The following is a 19,772-nucleotide window of genomic DNA, read 5'->3' as shown; positions in this document are numbered from 1 at the left end:
CCTCTCCCTCTTCCTTTTCAATGTGCGACGTGCTGTGTGGGAAATGGGGCACTTACCCACCGATAAATCCACCTCAGTGTTATTCACCAGGTTAAGATCACCACCCAGGACTATGCCTGTACCATCTGCAGAGTCAGCCAATTTCCTCAGTACAGTTAACCCGAAGGCGATCTGATCCTGTTTGGAAAAATAAACATTAGCGAACGTCATCACTGAACGCATGACTTCTAGTTTTAAGAAGATATATCGGCCATGCGGGTCAACTACATGATCGATAATCATATGCTGCAGAGATTTGTACAATGCCACGGAGACCCCTCCTGCTTTTTTAGAGTGAGGGCTAAGGAACCAGGAGGTGTGAAATCTGGATGTAAGATGTGGGATGTTGTCAGCTTTGAAGTGGGTCTCCTGTAGCATGGCCACCATAATTTTCTTCTTGCGTAAATGATATAGGACCTGCTTCCTTTTTTCCAGGGTATTTAGACCCTTAACATTGTAGGTGCACAGTCACGTTAGCCATTGATGTATAGACAAGGCATACGGGTGACCCAGAACCTAAATCCCTATGAGAAAGAGGGCAGGGAAAGGGAAAAAAGGGGGGAAACCAGAACAACATGAGGATTAGTGCCTCTAAATGGAGTAGAACAAAGTTTGGGAAATACCATTTCAGAACAGCACACTGGCTGTTAACCCTACTGGAGGGTGAGGAGAACCAAAGGCGAGGTTACACCCCCAGCGGCTCCGCCATATGATGTAAAGTTTTGCAAAAATTAGGCAGTACCAACAAGACTCATCATCTTTCCGTGTGCAGTTCATGTTGAAATATAACCTGAAATGAGAGGTATAGAAGAACCCAAACAGACAGAAACAAATCACACAAGTAGAAGAACATTGCAGGAGAGAAAAATGATGATGCTAAGTTCAGCATTTAGCTCTGCCACCAACTCTCCACCACAATAAGCCTATAGCTGGGGCCAGCGCCCCTTCCCATCGTGACCAACTGGAAGGGCGCTCAAAAGATCCTAGGAAATGCAACAAGTCACCCCAAGATCTAAAGGTGGCCTTTTATTTCCTTTATGCACCTGAAGCTGAAAGGCATACCCCCATTGGTACTGGATGTCTCTTTCTTTCAACGCCATCAATAGCAGTTTCAAGGTTCTTCTAAGTTGGAGCATGCATCGAGATGAATCTAGGAGGATGAGAATAGGGTAACCCTGATAAGATAAGTTCTCTATCTCTCTAGTTTTCCGCATAATCAGTTCTTTTTCCTGGAAAAATTGGATCCTACAAACGACAACCTTGGACCCAGCGTGCGATGAATCCTGTCAATTTCGATGGGTTTGTCTGGAGGTCGCTGCAGAATGCCATTGAAGAATTTTTAGGACCAAGCCTCAAGCTGGTCATGCTCAACATTTTCCTCCAGGCCTCTTATTCATAGATTGTTCCTCCTATGACTATTCTCCAGATCGTCTAAATGCAGAAACAACTCTGAGATTTGTGTCAACTTCATCTGGATGACCTTTCTGTGTGATTCGACTGTTTCTAATAGCTTTTCCTGTGTTCCTCCACGTCCGCCAGGCACTGGCCCACATGTAAAATGTCATTTTGCAAGGCTGTGATATCCCTTTTGTGGGACACCTCCAACTTGTGAAGAGAGCTGTCCAGATCCACTTTGGTAGTCAGTGAGCGCAGATGGGCCCTCCAATCCCACTCTTCTCCACTATCAGGAGGCCCTGAGAAGTGTGTCTGGGACTGTCTCCTATAACCTGTTGTATGGGCCGGTCCAGGGATATATTGGGAGGGCTAGGGGATTCATCACTATCCTCCCTTTGTGCTGCAGAGATGTGGGGGAGGATTTGGTCCACAAATGCTGCTGGTATCAGAGATGTGATCTGCCTGTCAGAAAGGTACCTCGTGTGCCTGGAACTGCGCTCCTTGGGAGGTCTTGCTGTGGCTTCCTCCAGTGTGTACCGAGCTGCCTCTGCTCCTCCTGACTGCTCCTGTCCATGGGGCCAGTATCACTGCCTTCTCCCACCAGCGCCATCTTGGGACCCCCGCACCCTCCAGCCATGTCCATCTGCGGGCGCAGGAACTGCTCCAGGCTGCTTTTCTTAGAGTTCATCGGGTGGCCCAAGGTACTCTGCACTCTCCTGCGTCCCATGCTCTCAGTCTCCGCTGGTAAAGCATGCCAGTAAGCCTAAATGTAGCAGTTCCTCTCAAGCGTGACTCACCCAGCCATTGCCAAGCTCCGCCACCTTTGATCGCTTTTTATTGAATCTTTTTCTTGGAGACAGGGTGACCAAAAAAGTGCATTTCTGGTGTTTTTATTTTTTTTTTCAGACAATGTTCACCATGTGGAGGAAAAAATGTGTTATATGGATAGATCGGACTTTTACGAATGCAGTGATACCAAATATGTATGATTGTTTTATTATAGATATGGCAAAAAGGGTTGTTTTTTAACTTTGATTGCTTTTTTTTTTTTTTTTAAATAATTAGTAAAACTTTATTAGCCTTATTTTTACTTTTTATCGTAGTCCCTATAGGGGACAACAACATAAGGGGTTAACATTAGAAAGTCCTATTGACTTTCGCGATAAAAAAAATTGATTAAAAACGATTCTCAAAAAAAGCGTTGCTAATCCTCAAATCACGTGAACAAAATGGCGATCGCCAGTGTGGAACTAGCCTAAGTACAATGTCCGGGCTTTTGTAATGTGAGCCGTGTAGCTAACGCTGCGTCCTTGAAGTGAGCGGGGGTCTGTACTAGGTTCCTATAACATGAGGGGCCCCAAGATATGTGTAACCCCCAACTCAGTCCCCCCCACATTTAATAATCCTCACTACATAGTAATGGCTCCTTTGTGCCCCAAAGTAATAAGCATTATTTGTGCCCCTGACAGGATGATGCCCCCCCCTCTGTGTCCCTTCTTAAGTAACAGCGGCCCCTCTGTGTATTCCCCCAAAGTAATAGTGCTTTCCCCACAAACTACCAGCGTTGCCTCAAAAACTTGAATTTTTCTCCTAAGTAGCAGCGGTCCCTCTGTGCTCCCCTGAAGTAATGGTGCCTCCCCCTACGTTATAGCAGTCCCTTTATACATCTGCGCCAAATACTAATGGTCCCTCTATGTGTAACCATAAATAATAGCCTCCTCCTTGAATGTCTCCCCCAAGTACTAACGGTCCCTTTTCGTCTCCACAAAGTAATGGCTCCTCTGTGTGTTCCCACCGAAAGTAATAGCGCTGTAGGGTGTAATCACCTCATAAATCTGCACAAAGATAGAATACAACCTCTACACTTTATAGTCTCCTAAAAGGTTTCTCATTATTATCTCCATAAAAAAATATATCCGTATTTTTTGTGGTTTTTACATTCTTTCATCTTCTTTCCATTCAGGTTCTGGCATCCTAGTATCGTCTGTTGGGATCTTCCATATGAGAGAGTTTTTCTGATGAACCTGCCAAGGATGGATGTGAAGAGGAAGGAGATGGCAGAGAGTCTATTACATCTCACCCTAGAGATCCTCTATCAGCTTACTGGAGAGGTGAGAGATTCTGATGACGTCACATGACATCATTCTTCTCTATGATAACAGATGGACATGACTGAGAAGGTGAGGGACTCTGTAAATGTATGTAACACCATTTATTAGTCCGTCTCTCATCAGGATTATACAGCAATGCAGAAGACCTTTAGTGAGCGCTGGCAGAACTTTGTGCCTGAAGGTCATGGAAGAACCCTGAGCCCAATAACGGGGCCTTCAACTCACTACCCGATACATGAGGACTTCAATGGGCAGAAGATCCTAGAACATGTCCACAAGATGACTGAGCTGCTAACAGGAGAGGTGACACTGCGAGGAATGGGGGACATTATACAGTAACAGGAGGGCTGTGGAGGATGACTGTATATTGTGTTGTCAGGTTCCTATAAGGTGTCAGGACGTCTCCGTCTATTTCTCCATAGAGGAGTGGGAGTATATAGAAGGAAACAAAGATCTGTACAAGGAGGCCATGATGGAGGATCAGCAGCCCCTCACATCACAAGGTAATAGACATATAGAAGTATACATGACCTTAAGTACTTGAAGATGGAGTTCAGTCACTGTATGTGTGTTTTACAGATAGATCCGTTAAGAGGACATCACCAGAGAGCCAAGTATTGGCTAGACAAGAAAAGGAGCCTGGCTGCCAAATTCAGCATGGATTGGAGAGGGGAGAGTCTGGCGCGGGGGAGGCTGATCAGCAGCGAGTTGCAATAATTGAGCCAAGAGTGTATGAGGGTAACAGTGAGCATGTCCAAGGTAAGAAAGGGGTGAATTTTTGCGATGTTCTTAAGGTGCAGGTGACCTATTCAGGCGAGAGATTGGATGTAGGGGGTAAAGGAGAGATCGGAGTCGAATATAACCCTAAGACAGTGGGCGTGCTGTCTGGGACTTATGGTGGTGCCACACACTAAGATGGAGAAGTCAAAGGTCGGTTACCAGAAGGTGGAGACACGAGTAGGTTAGTTTTCGAGAGGTTGAGTTTTAGGTAGAGAGAGGAAATAGTGTTAGAGACAGACAGACAGTCAGTGTCATTTGGAGGAATGGTGCTATGATGTCACGGGAAGAGGCGTATAACTGGGTGTCGTCAGCATATAGATGGTACTGAAAGACCAGAAGAGAGCAGTACCATTTAGGCCAATGGAGCGAAGCATGTTGAGGATGAGTTTGTGGTCAACAGTGTCAAACACTGCGGAGAGCTCGAGGGGGATCTGTAGGGAGTAGGCGCCCCTCGATTTGGTTGTCAGGAGGTCGTTTGACACCGTTATAAGGGTGGTTTCTGTTGAGTGTAGAGGGCGGAAGCCAGACTGTAGGAGGTCAAGAAGAGAGTTTTCTGATAGATGGCTTATAATATCAGTTCATATTGTGCAGACTGGGTTCGTTAGCAGTCACCCCTCCCCTACCCTGGGTTGAGTTGAGTGGCTGCTTAACCAGTCTGCACATGAACATTTTTGCTCCTCTATGTTGCAATCTGGCTTGCTGCTTGCTACCAGGTTAAACGGCGATCAAGCCTTTCCTACAGTATGTATCCTGTACTTTTTCGGTGAGTTATGTCTTATAAGGCGGGACTAAAGAAAAGCATTCTAATTAGTGATGAGCGAGCATACTCGCTAAGGGCAATTGCTCGAGCGAGCATTGCCCTTAGCGAGTACCTGCCCGCTCGGGCGAAAAGGTTCACCTGTCACCCGTGGCGGCACCCGAACCTTTTCTCTCGAGTGGGCAGGTACTCGCTAAGGGCAATGCTCGCTCGAGCAATTGCCCTTAGCGAGTATGCTCGCTCATCACTAATTCTAATTGTCTGGTGATGAATGGAAGATTTGAGATGAGTCGTAATTGGCAGCATCAGTTGAGTCAAGAGTCAGTTTCTTTAGCAGTGGGGATATGATGGCATGTTTGAATGAGGAGGGGAAAATGTCAGAGGTCAGAGAGAGGTTGAATATAGTAGTAAGGTGGGAGATGACAACAAGAGAGAGGAACCAGAGGAAGTATGAGGGAAAAGGGTCACTTACGCAGGTGATGGGGCGAGCAGAGGAAAGCAATCTGGAGACTTCTTCCTCTGTCATTGGTCTGAGTACAGAGAGTGAGCAAGAGCTAGGTGCAGTACTGTAGAGAGTAGGGTCGGGACTAGTCTGGGATTGGGAGGTTATTTCCTGACGAATGTCATTGATTTTCTTTTTTAAGTAAGCAGACAGCTTTTCGGCACGGAGATCCGTCACAGATGGCATATGGCGTCGTTTTTATAGCTATGGGACTATATGTACATCTCCAGGAATATTTATGTTTCACGGATTTATTGAAAGCCTTAACAATAATGTCATGATGCTTTACAACTTAGGCCCAATGTCCACGGGCAGATTTGATTTGCGGAACCCGCACAGGAGATTCGCAAATCATGCCGCCCATATGTGTTTTGTTTTTTTTTCCCGGTGTGCGGATCACACATGTGGGAAGAAATCACAGCATGCTCCATTTTCCTGTGGATTCAAAATAGAAAAAATGGTACTGCGCATGCCCCGGGTGCGTGGGCAGGTACACCTGGACACATTCGCCGTGGTGAAGAAAGAAGATCCGGCCATCATGGAGGAGACCCACGTTGGATCTGGAGAGGTAAGAAGCTGCCTTTCTCCTGTCATGTCTGCGGGCACGCTCGGATTCCACTGCGGGATTCAGCAGTGGAATCCATGAGTGCAAGTAGACATGAGGCCATATTGTCCCAACTCTTCATTTAGCACATCATAGATTCCCTCTATACTGAGGATTGTCCATAACAGTAGAAACAGCCTTCCAAGCATTCCTCCGGCTCTGGAGCTAAAACCTTTTTTGCAATCACTAGCTTGTATCCAGATGTCCTTTCCTTCCAGTTTGACTGAATTGGCAGTTGTCAACTGGATCCGGTATGGACTGTCAAATGTTGGTTCAAAACTTTTTCCTACATGTCTTTTGAGGACAACTGAGTCTCCTGGAAACAAAATATGTGACCCTTCTTTTGAGTCTGGATCTGTAATCAAGGAGAATTCACATATATGAGTGACAGTTAACTTCTGATGCAAGGCACTCACAGGGGGGTCAGGTCCCCATGCTGGGCCTGGAGGTGTTGGGGAAAACATAAGCGTGTTACAAGGGCCCTACCAAATATAATTTCATATGGGGACATCTTGATGTTTCTATTATGTATGGTTATTAATGAGTACAGAGCTATTAATGTCTACCTCTATTACTTTGTATGACTTCTGGTATACCATAGGTACAAATTTCTTTGTTCAACAATTTCTTAGCTGTAGTCTTGACATTGGCATTTTTTTTATTTTTCATTTTACAAGCCACACCTCCAGCTAACCTGAGAAATGGTCTATGCAAATCAACGCAAATTCCCAGAAACCTAACTTAGCTGTATGTAGGTAATCTGCAGTCACTGGAACAGGTAGTCTGGCTTTGGAGTAACAGCGAGGAGGTATTTTGGCAACTTTGGCTGGGTTTATTGGGCGCAAGCTATACATCTCTGCACAAACCTGGTCGCAGCATTGTTGAACCCTGGGGCAATCCACGATCCCTACAATCCCTTTGGGCCTCCAAAGTAGTTTCCCTGATATAAGCCTGGAACTTGATGACAGCTACCTGTTTGGGAAGAGATAAAACAAGAATACTACCATTTCCAGATGGGCTTACCCAATGTTTCAACAAAATTTCTACTATATCACAAGGGTGCAAAATCAAAAGCAATTTTAAGAGGCATTCCTCTAGTCGGTGTAGACATTAACTGCCTTGCCATCAGCCAGTGTTACATGCTTTAGCGAGTACCACCAGCTTGGCCTCCTGAGCAGACATCCCAGGAGGGATTGGTTTCTGTCCAATTACCTCTTTGTTGGTTACCACTGCACAGCTTATTTTTGCTTGCCCATTTTCACGGTGCCTGGAGCCATATATGAAAAACTCAAAATCTTCAGTACCAATAGGAGTTTCAATAACATTTTCAAGACGGCTGTCTCATTTTCCATTAACTCTAAAATTCATCTGCGTTTTCTCCTCCTCTTTTCCGATTTCAATAGAAGTATTGAAGCTGGATTCAGAACTATACATCTTCTAATTATGACATCTGAGGGTGCTATTTTGAGAGGGACAGGCAGTAGACTGGAGACTTGGGGTATCCATTCTCTATAATAAACTACTAATCCCAGGAAAGTGCACAGTTCCTGTGGGTTTCTGGATAGTGGGATACTGACAAATCACAACAGCAAATCATCTACATTTTGAAGCACCAAGGCGCTGAGATATTTTGGGTCCTAGTTTTGTAAAACTGTTTGCAGGGCCTCAGAGTACTGCCCTGAGGAGTTGGCTGCTCCTTGTGGCAACACACACCAGCAATATTGCTCGCCACGATGTATGGAAGTGAATATGAGCTGGACACTCTCTTTAGGGGTAAACGGAAAAAAGTTTTTCGAGATCCACCACTGTGAAGAGGGTGGAGCTGGACGGTACCTGTGACAACAACATAAGGGAATTTGGCACCAATTGTGACAGTATTAACTGCAAGGAAATCATGGACAATTATGGACAGAGATTGGAGCTGCAGGAAGATCATTTGCATATTCCCTATGCATTCTAAGAATAGCAAAGAATCACTGTAAGCGGAAAGATTGTCGGTATTACCTGGGTCTAACTGGTCAGAGGACATTGCCAGAACAGAGGTTGGAGCTGCAGGAAGATCATTTGCATATTCCTTGTGCATCCTGGGAAGAGCAAAGAATCACTGTTAGCGGGAAGATTGTTGGGATTAGCCGGGTCTAACTGCTCGGAAGACAGTGCCAGAATAGAGATTGGAGTTGCAAGAAGAAAATTGCATATTTCCCGTGCATTCTGGCAAGAGCAAAGAATCACTGTAAGCAGGAAGATAGACAGGTCTAACTGCTCGGAGGACATCACAAACTGCGCGCTGTCAGCAACTTCATTTCCATAGTAACCACACTACAATTCTTGTCATTTAGAAGTTTGGATGTGGGCATCATCTGACAACATGAAAATGGAGCGGAGCCATTTGGTGACCTGCAACATATGCTATATGTTTACAGACCTACCAGAGGAAAAGCCAAAGTGCCAGAAACGCAAGCCTGTGTCTCTACTGGAGGAAAAGGTGCATAGTCTTCAGGAGAGAATAGCTACATTAAAACTTATTAAGAAAGGTGACGATTTTCTTGGCAGAGTATAAGAAATTCTTCAAAATGTTAAAGGAAAAGAAATGTCCAGTATACCTGCAGAAGCAGAGAAATTGGAAGCATGTGACCCAAAGAATCAGGAGGATCAGGAGTCAGCCAGCACCCATACTGCTCAGGAACCAGTACCAGGTTCTCACACAGGAGGACCTGGTACTGGTTCCTGAGCAGAAGAAGAAAGAGGTGCAGCAAGAAATGACTCTACCCGCAAAGAACAGAGAAAAGGAGAAAGAGGTACAGCAAGAAATGACTCTACCCACAAAGAACAGAGGGGAAAGAGGTACAACAAGAAATGACTCTACCCACAAAGAACAGAGCAGAGGAGAAAGAGGTACAGCAAGAAATGACTCTACCTACAAAGAACAGAGGAGAGGAGAAAGAGGTACAGCAAGAAATGACTCTACCTACAAAGAACAGAGGAGAGGAGAAAGAGGTACAGCAAGAAATGACTCAACCCACAAAGAGCAGAGGAGAAAGAGGTCCAGCAAGAAATGACTCTACCCACAAAGAGCAGAGGAGAAAGAGGTCCAGTAAGAAATTACTCTACCCACAAAGAACAGAGAAGAGGAGAAAGAGGTACAGCAAGAAATGACTCTACCCACAAAGAGCAGAGGAGAAAGAGGTACAGCAAGAAATGACTCTACCCGCAAAGAGCAGAGCAAAGGAGAAAGAGGTACAGCAAGAAATGACTCTACCCACAAAGAGCAGAGGAGAAAGATGTACAGCAAGAAATGACTCTACCCGCAAAGAACAGAGCAAAGGAGAAAGAGGTACAGCAAGAAATGACTATACTCACAAAGAACAAAGCAGAGGAGAAAGAGGTACAGCAAGAAATGACTCTACCCACAAAGAGCAGAGGAGAAAGAGGTACAGCAAGAAATGACTCTACCCGCAAAGAGCAGAGCAAAGGAGAAAGAGGTACAGCAAGAAATGACTCTACCCGCAAAGAACAGAGCAGAGGAGAAAGAGGTATAGCAAGAAATGACTACCCACAAAGAACAGAGCAGAGGAGAAAAGGGTACAGCAAGAAATGACTCTACCCACAAAGAGCAGAGGAGAAAGAGGTACAGCAAGAAATGACTCTACCCGCAAAGAGCAGAGCAAAGGACAAAGAGGTACAGCAAGAAATGACTCTATCCGCAAAGAACAGAGCAGAGGAGAAAGAGGTACAGCAAGAAATGACTCTATCCGCAAAGAACAGAGCAGAGGAGAAAAGGGTACAGCAAGAAATGACTATACTCACAAAGAACAAAGCAGAGGAGAAAGAGGTACAGCAAGAAATGACTACCCACAAAGAGCAGAGGAGAAAGAGGTGCAGCAAGAAATGACTCTACCCGCAAAGAAGAGAGCAAAGGAGAAAGAGGTACAGCAAGAAATGACTCTACCCACAAAGATCAGAGGAGAAAGAGGTACAGCAAGAAATGACTACCCACAAAGAGCAGAGGAGAAAGAGGTACAGCAAGAAATGACTCTACCCGCAATGAACAGAGCAAGGGAGAAAGAGGTACAGCAAGAAATGACTCTACCCACAAAGAACAGAGAAGAGGAGAAAGAGGTACAGCAAGAAATGACTCTACCCACAAAGAGCAGAGGAGAAAGAGGTACAGCAAGAAATGACTCTACCCGCAAAGAGCAGAGCAAAGGAGAAAGAGGTACAGCAAGAAATGACTCTACCCGCAAAGAACAGAGCAAAGGAGAAAGAGGTACAGCAAGAAATGACTCTACCCGCAAAGAACAGAGCAAAGGAGAAAGAGGTACAGCAAGAAATGACTATACTCACAAAGAACAAAGCAGAGGAGAAAGAGGTACAGCAAGAAATGACTCTACCCACAAAGAGCAGAGCAAAGGAGAAAGAGGTACAGCAAGAAATGACTCTATCCGCAAAGAACAGAGCAAAGGAGAAAGAGGTACAGCAAGAAATGACTCTACCCACAAAGAACAGAGAGGAAAGAGGTACAGCAGGAAATGACTCTACCCACAAAGAGCAGAGGAGAAAGAGGTCCAGCAAGAAATGACTCTACCCGCAAAGAGCAAAGCAAAGGAGAAAGAGGTACAGCAAGAAATGACTCTACCCACAAAGAACAGAGCAGAGGAGAAAAGGGTACAGCAAGAAATGACTCTACCCACAAAGAGCAGAGGAGAAAGAGGTACAGCAAGAAATGACTCTATCCGCAAAGAACAGAGCAAAGGAGAAAGAGGTACAGCAAGAAATGACTCTACCCACAAAGAACAGAGAGGAAAGAGGTACAGCAGGAAATGACTCTACCCACAAAGAACAGAGAGGAAAGAGGTACAGCAAGAAATGACTCTACCCACAAAGAACAGGGCAGAGCAGAAAGAGGTCCAGCAAGAAATGACTCTACCCACAAAGAGCAGAGGAGAAAGAGGTCCAGTAAGAAATGACTCTACCCACAAAGAGCAGAGGAGAAAGAGGTCCAGCAAGAAATGACTCTACCCACAAAGAGCAGAGGAGAAAGAGGTCCAGCAAGAAATGACTATACTCACAAAGAGCAGAGCAGAGGAGAAAGAGGTACAGCAAGAAATGACTCTACCCACAAAGAGCAGAGGGGAAAGAGGTGCAGCAAGAAATGACTCTACCCACAAAGGGCAGAGGAGAAAGAGGTGCAGCAAGAAATGACTCTACCCACAAAGAACAGAGGAGAAAGAGGTACAGCAAGAAATGACTCTACCCAGAAAGAACAGAGGAGAAAGAGGTACAGCAGGAAATGACTCTACCCACAAAGAGCAGAGCAAAGAAGAAAGAGGTACAGCAAGAAATGACTCTACCCGCAAAGAACAGAGGAGAAAGAGGTACAGCAAGAAATGACTACCCACAAAGAGCAGAGGAGAAAGAGGTACAGCAAGAAATGACTCTACCCACAATGAACAGAGCAAGGGAGAAAGAGGTACAGCAGGAAATGACTATACTCACAAAGAGCAGAGCAGAGGAGAAAGAGGTACAGCAGGAAATGACTCTACCCACAAAGAGCAGAGGAGAAACAGGTACAGCAGGAAATGACTCTACCCACAAAGAGCAGAGGAGAAAGAGGTACAGCAAGAAATGACTCCACCCACAAAGAACAGAGGAGAAAGAGGTACAGCAGGAAATGACTCTACCCACAAAGAGCAGAGGAGAAAGAGGTACAGCAAGAAATGACTCTACTCACAAAGAACAAAGCAGAGGAGAAAGAGGTTCAGCAAGAAATGACTCTACCCACAAAGAACAGAGGAGAAAGAGGTACAGCAGGAAATGACTACCCACAAAGAACAGAGCAGAGGAGAAAGAGGTACAACAAGAAATGACTACCCACAAAGAGCAGAGGAGAAAGAGGTACAGCAAGAAGTGACTCTACCCACAAAGAACTGAGCAGAGGGGAAAGAGGTACAGCAAGAAATGACTCTACCCACAAAGAACAGAGCAAAGGAGAAAGAGGTACAGCAAGAAATGACTCTACCCACAAAGAACAGAGAGGAAAGAGGTACAGCAGGAAATGACTCTACCCACAAAGAGCAGAGGAGAAAGAGGTCCAGCAAGAAATGACTCTACCCGCAAAGAGCAAAGCAAAGGAGAAAGAGGTACAGCAAGAAATGACTCTACCCACAAAGAACAGAGCAGAGGAGAAAAGGGTACAGCAAGAAATGACTCTACCCACAAAGAGCAGAGGAGAAAGAGGTACAGCAAGAAATGACTCTATCCGCAAAGAACAGAGCAAAGGAGAAAGAGGTACAGCAAGAAATGACTCTACCCACAAAGAACAGAGAGGAAAGAGGTACAGCAGGAAATGACTCTACCCACAAAGAACAGAGAGGAAAGAGGTACAGCAAGAAATGACTCTACCCACAAAGAACAGGGCAGAGCAGAAAGAGGTCCAGCAAGAAATGACTCTACCCACAAAGAGCAGAGGAGAAAGAGGTCCAGTAAGAAATGACTCTACCCACAAAGAGCAGAGGAGAAAGAGGTCCAGCAAGAAATGACTCTACCCACAAAGAGCAGAGGAGAAAGAGGTCCAGCAAGAAATGACTATACTCACAAAGAGCAGAGCAGAGGAGAAAGAGGTACAGCAAGAAATGACTCTACCCACAAAGAGCAGAGGGGAAAGAGGTGCAGCAAGAAATGACTCTACCCACAAAGGGCAGAGGAGAAAGAGGTGCAGCAAGAAATGACTCTACCCACAAAGAACAGAGGAGAAAGAGGTACAGCAAGAAATGACTCTACCCAGAAAGAACAGAGGAGAAAGAGGTACAGCAGGAAATGACTCTACCCACAAAGAGCAGAGCAAAGAAGAAAGAGGTACAGAAGAAATGACTCTACCCGCAAAGAACAGAGGAGAAAGAGGTACAGCAAGAAATGACTACCCACAAAGAGCAGAGGAGAAAGAGGTACAGCAAGAAATGACTCTACCCGCAATGAACAGAGCAAGGGAGAAAGAGGTACAGCAGGAAATGACTATACTCACAAAGAGCAGAGCAGAGGAGAAAGAGGTACAGCAGGAAATGACTCTACCCACAAAGAGCAGAGGAGAAACAGGTACAGCAGGAAATGACTCTACCCACAAAGAGCAGAGGAGAAAGAGGTACAGCAAGAAATGACTCTACCCACAAAGAACAGAGGAGAAAGAGGTACAGCAGGAAATGACTCTACCCACAAAGAGCAGAGGAGAAAGAGGTACAGCAAGAAATGACTCTACTCACAAAGAACAAAGCAGAGGAGAAAGACGTACAGCAAGAAATGACTCTACCCACAAAGAACAGAGGAGAAAGAGGTACAGCAGGAAATGACTACCCACAAAGAACAGAGCAGAGGAGAAAGAGGTACAACAAGAAATGACTACCCACAAAGAGCAGAGGAGAAAGAGGTACAGCAAGAAGTGACTCTACCCACAAAGAACAGAGCAGAGGGGAAAGAGGTACAGCAAGAAATGACTCTACCCACAAAGAATAGAGCAGAGGGGAAAGAGGTACAGCAAGAAATGACTCTACCCACAAAGAACAGAGGAGAAAGAGGTCCAGCAAGAAATACTGTATCCACAAAGAATGAAGAGGAACGGCAAGAAATGACTCTACCCACAAAGAACTGTGTAGTAAGCACACATAGTCCTCTTGAATGGAGAAAAAGAAGTGCTGTGGTGAAGAAAAGGAGAGTGGTGGTTGTGGGGGATTCCCTATTGAGAGGAACAGAGGCCGCTGTCTGCAGAGCTGACAAACGCACGAGAGGGCTGCTGTCTTCCAGGAGCACACATCAAAGATGTGTCTGATAGGCTGTCAAGACTCTTCAGTCCTACAGAACACCACCCATTCCTACGAATACATGTAGGGACAAATGACACTGCAAAAAAGGCTGCCCTACTTCTCCAGTCAATGGAAGCCATCTGATCTGCGGCACAAGGTGTGTGGGAATCCGGACACATGAGTTGAATTTTCTTTGCTTTATTTTCGTCTTAAGCTTGCATAGTTAGGTACATGGTTTCACAAGAACGCGTTTCTGCGTAATGCCTTGTTCACCTCAATGTATGTTACAAAGTTTACTAATTTATAGGTTAAAAACAATTACTACTGATTCCAGATACCTGATATGTTAACTCCTTCATTACATTTGGTTCGCTGCCGGTTCTCTTCCCTCAGAACCTGCTGCTTAAATCTCACTAAATAATTAACCCTTACAGATCATTGTATATTATATACTTATTTCTCAACCCTTATGGCACTAATAGACATTAATGCGATCATGTTATGCACTCAAACAAATCCTTTACAAATCATACTGTAATATATATCCATTATTGATTATAACTGTAAACACATTAAGAAATTTATACTATCTAAGAAAAAACAATTGGAACATGATTAAAGGAGATGTCTCGAGGAAGCAGTGATTTTTTTTTTTTGCCCAGTCCCCCTAATTAAACATACATTACTAATTACCCCTGTAAATTACTTTTCTAGCTGGTTCGTACTTACCGTTCCAGCGTTTCAGTAACTTATAAAAGTTTCCCCAAGATGGCCGCCGGCTCTTTCCCCGTCGCTCGCTGCAGCCCGACGTGCGCGCTCCCGAGACGCTGCCAGCTGTGTCTCCATGGCAACCGGACGCCCCGCAGCCGCCGACCAGACGCCCCGCAGCCGCCGACCAGACGCCCCGCAGCCGCCGACCAGACGCCCCGCAGCCGCCGACCAGACACCCGCACCGCCAGGCAGCAGGTAACCGGCGCTAGCCCCCGGCTCCCCCAGCGCTACGCTCCCGGCTCCCCAGCGCTAGACCCTCAGCCCAGGTGAAGGCCCCGGAGCCCAGCGCTGGGCTCCGGGGCCTTCACCTGTCAGTGAACGTCACCCCCGGCCTAGCGGCAGCCCCCCCCGGCCTAGCGACAGCCCCCCCATCGCAGCGGCAGCCCCCCCCGGCGCAGCGACAGCCCCCCCGGCCCATCACTTACCTGGACAGCTGGACGGCAGGACAGCTGGGCGGCTTCTCCGGCAGCTCTGCACCTTCCTCTAACAGAGGAAGGTACAGAATGGCCGCTCCAGCGCGCTCCCGAGCAGTGACAGCTCGTCTGCGCATGCGCAGAAGAGCTGTAGCAGGGAGCACACTGAAGCGGCTCGTGCTGAATGGAGAAGACCGGACTGCGCAAGCGCGTCTAAAAAAGCAAGCTGCCGGCGAATTTAGACGGAACCATGGAGACGAGGACGCCAGCAACGGAGCAGGTAAGTGGAATAACTTCTGTATGGCTCATATTTAATGCACGATGTATATTACAAAGTGCATTAATATGGCCATACGGAAGTGTATAACCCCACTTTGTTTCGCGAGACCACCCCTTTAACAAACTTATAATATACAATATTGCACTAATAAAATATATAACACCTAGATGTAAATTTACCCTTAGCAAGTATGCTTGCTCATCTCTATCCATAATCTTTAATTACCAGCTCTGATTGGATTTTTATCTTTTTCATGCAGAAATATATATATATATATACATACATAGACACATTGTGGACTATCTTGAGCATAATTTATAAATGCAATCCTATTTGCTAATAATTGATATTGCAAAACAAAACAAAACTGAAATTGAACAGAGGTAAAACGTCATGTTAGGTTATGATAAAGAGATGTTGGGAAGGAATAGGGAAGGCATCCACTGAGCCTGAAGATTGATAAGCTGGAATACATATTTTCCAAACCTGCCAACCTTATTCTACATCACTTCCATATGAATGGGGTTAAGAGCTTATATTCGTGTTCCAACACCCCAAGTACAGCGTCCTACCATGCTCCTTTCTGTTTGCTTACACATTTCTTTATCTGGCTTGCATTCTGACACCACAATGTGCCCAAATCCTCCAGCATCTTAGTGGTGTGGTAAATGTTCTTTTCACCGCGTTTCCTTCACTGTATTAGGGCTAATGCCCACAGCCGGATTTCTGCTGCATTTTACACAGCGGAAATCTGCGGCATTATGCCGCAGCTATAAATTTTATTGAACCTAATAGCTCAATGTTCACGCTGCGGAATTCTACCCCAGAATTCCGCAGTGTGAAAGAAACAGCGGCATGCTCTAATTTCTGCGGGAAAATATGCAGCCGCCTTCCATTGTAATCAATGTAAGCCGTCCGTCACGCGATACTTCTGCTGTGAGCACAGAAGAAGTATTGCGTGATTACTCGTCACCGCCGGCCACGTCATCCCCCCAGTTCAAGTGCGCCATGCACTACACTGCGCATTGCGCCTGCTCGCCAGATGGGACTTGTACAGCGGATCCGGAGAGGTGAGTATGGGGTCTTTGGGGGGCGCCGTGTTGGACTCCACTGCAATATTCCACTGGCGGAGTCTGACACGGCCGTGGGCATGAGGCATTAGTTGGATTTTAAACATGTTTATTAATCCAATGTCACATCTATTACAATGTTTCCTATATTTTTATTTGCTACTAACATAAAACCAATGTTGTCACATCTGGGCTCAGAGCGAAAATACAAAAAACAAATAAAAAACCTTTATATATGTTGGACTAACATATCAACTTCTTTTGATCTTCTTAGACCCTTAATCCACAGGGTCTCTGATGCAGGAAAGCAGGGGTATTATAGTGCTCTTACTACTATCCCTGGTTAGCCAATGAACAGACCCTAAGTAGGAATCTGTCCCCGCCCATTACATTGATATCAATCAATCTTCTCCATGTCCATGAAAAGTGCAGATATCTATAGCTGACTATATAGCCCCTTTTATTCCTTATAGATTCCGCTATTCAAGATGCCCTTTGTACACCCTTTGTTGCCTCAGTCTTCAGGGAGGCGCCATGATGTTTAGCCCTTTTTTTGACTTGACGTCAACTGGTTGGCATTCTGCATAACATCTGAGGTTCACTCCAGTGACAGTTTAGCAGCATTTGGGCACTGTTCTAAACACTTGTCTCCGAATGTCAGTTCTTCAGGCTCAGATGAATAGTCACAGCCCATGGACAGATCCAGCTTGCACTTAGAGAAGATGCACTTTAAAAATCACACTTGCAGAATTCCAATGTCCTTCCAGAAATAACCCAGTTCATGAATTTACTCAGTCCTAAATAAACTCCATCAGGAATAATTCAGTCCATAACAGATCACTCAAAACCAAAAATAAAATCGCAGTCTTACCTCTTGTGGTCCTTTTCATGTTACCTCAGCAGTATAAGAAATAGCAACCAATCACAGGGCCTTCACACTTTTTATTGTTTGGTGATATCACATGTCAATGATAACAATCATTGTAATCTTTCCCCATTGGAGGATTTGGAGTTCTATCTGGTACTTTTCCCCCCAATTCGTCCCACGGATCATCTAACCCTTTCTTCTTTTACATTCTCCATATCTCATCTGTACTGATCCCATCTATTTTCTCCCGTGGGACCCCAGCTTTCAACAAAACTAGGAACATATCTATATGGCTTACTCTATTGATTCACCTGACTTCTTCTATTAGGATTGGGATTTTGATTTTGCTGTGACTCCTTCTTTTTTCCCTGTTTTAACTTTTTCACCAATGATCTTACCTCTGAATAAAAATCCTCAAGCCCTGGTACAGGGACTTGTTCCGGCGACATGGGAGGAGGGGAGTCTCTCTTGTCATGTGACTCACTACACCCGCGCTGTCGAATTTCTGAATCTTTAATAATTACCTTATTATTTTGGGACCCTTGTTTCTTATTCAACCCCCCCTTTTCTGGAACATCCTCCACATGTCTCCTATGCTTATACCATCTATTGTATCTCTTATGGCCCCATCTTTCAATAATGCAAGAAACCTTTTTCCGAGAAATGCTCAGATTCATCCGAGGAAGAGTCCCAAATATCTCCATCCCACTTTTCTGGATCCCAATTGGCTACTAAAGTATGAACCTTTTTTTTTATTTACTCTCCCTCTTCGTTTATGGTATTTATATTGTACAACGCCAACAGCCTTTTCTGCTATTGTACTGTATTGATCTGCTTTACCTCTATTCAACCTGTTCTGACATTGTGCCATATTCAGTGCACTCTGTGCATTACACAACTGTTTCTCTTATTCTTGCACTTGCCCCAACATTCGCTCTTTCTCTTCTTGCTTCATATGATAAGCTGCTAACAACATCCAACCACGTCTGCATACATTCATAAAATCCTTTTCTTTCCTCAATTTTACTTTTTACAAGCACGCCACCACATTCACTGGTTCAGCATCTTTCCAACACTTTTCGTTCACTTAAACTCACACATTGTGAACACTCAGTAGCAGAAGTATTATAGGGCGCCTGCTCCCAACCTGGAACCTCAACACATTTATTCAAAACATCCTTTTTCTTAATAATAGACACGTTTTATGCAATATCGCACTATTTTCTCGATAATTAGACAGAGTTCTTAAAATTCCAGATTATCGGAATTTTGCAACAAATCAGCCCTTGAACCTTCTGCGTATCCTGTTCACAGCGCCAAATGATGTATTACCAACTTGAAAGGCAACAAGTTCAGATATGGCTTTAAAGAAGGACAACTGGGTTGATATAACACAATTTCTTTAATAAGTAGAGATGAGCGAGCAATGCCCTTAGCGAGTACCTGCCTGCTCGGAAGAAAAGATTCGGGTGCCCCGCGGGGGGGAACGGAGGGGAGATTCTCTCTCCCTCTCTTCCCCCCTCCCCCCCCCCCCGCTCACTCCCGCAAGTGACCGCTCCCCCGCGCCGGCAGCCGGATCTTTTCTTCCGAGCGGGCAGGTACTCGCATAAGGCACTACTCACTCGAGTAGGTTGCCTTAGCAAGTACGCTCGCTCATCTCTAGTGATATTACATACTTTTACACTAGTCCTACACACTTGTGGGTGGCCAATCCCTCAGGCATCTACGAGTCAAAGATCACAAGATCCTTCAGAGAATTGATGGCTCACTGCCAGATAATTACAATGTCAAAGGTCACAAGACCATGCAGTAATTGATGGCTCCTTTTCAGATAATTACAATACTCCTTTTGTGCCTTTTATGCCTACACAGTGGGCATACCTAACGTTTTACTGGTTTGGGTCAATTACAGTTCATGTTCGTTTTATCCTGATTAAATTAAGGCTATAAGAAATCACTTTATACAACTATCTATGCAACTGTGCATGCGGCAGACGCGTCAGCCGGCCCTGCCGCAATGCATCTGCCGTGTTGAAGAAAAAAGATCCGGCAGGCACGGAGGGAACCCGTGCTGGAACCGGAGAGGTAAAAAAACGTTTAGTTTTTTTTCCATGGCCGCGGCTTGACCTGATTCCGCTTCAGGATTCAGCAGAGGAATCCGTGCGTGGAATTGGACATGAGGCCTAAGTACACTGATTAATAATTCGGAAAATGAAATAGAGATGTATCTTTTCCCAGCACAGCAGATTCTTACTCGCCGCAGTTTTGTTTTTGCCTGGTGTCTACCATCCAGAGTCCTTCTCAGACCTTAGAACATTCCACTTGCCCGCATATTCTCTACCAAGATGTCAGAGTATACGATCAATTTATGTGATTCTCAATGGGTATC

The 19,772-nt window shown here is 45.2% G+C and overlaps 1 protein-coding gene across 1 annotated transcript in view; it reads left to right on the top strand.

Annotated features, from left to right (window-relative positions):
* LOC136620478 (oocyte zinc finger protein XlCOF6-like) overlaps positions 1–19,772 on the top strand; it is a 60,005-nt gene that overhangs the window by 37,338 nt on the left and 2,895 nt on the right. The window lies entirely within an intron of this gene.

Source organism: Eleutherodactylus coqui, chromosome 3 (genome assembly GCF_035609145.1).
Source record: "Eleutherodactylus coqui strain aEleCoq1 chromosome 3, aEleCoq1.hap1, whole genome shotgun sequence".
Classification (NCBI taxonomy): Eukaryota; Metazoa; Chordata; class Amphibia; order Anura; family Eleutherodactylidae; genus Eleutherodactylus; species Eleutherodactylus coqui.
The sequence above is the reverse complement of the archived record's forward strand: the minus strand, read 5'-3'. Positions and strand labels throughout refer to the sequence as shown.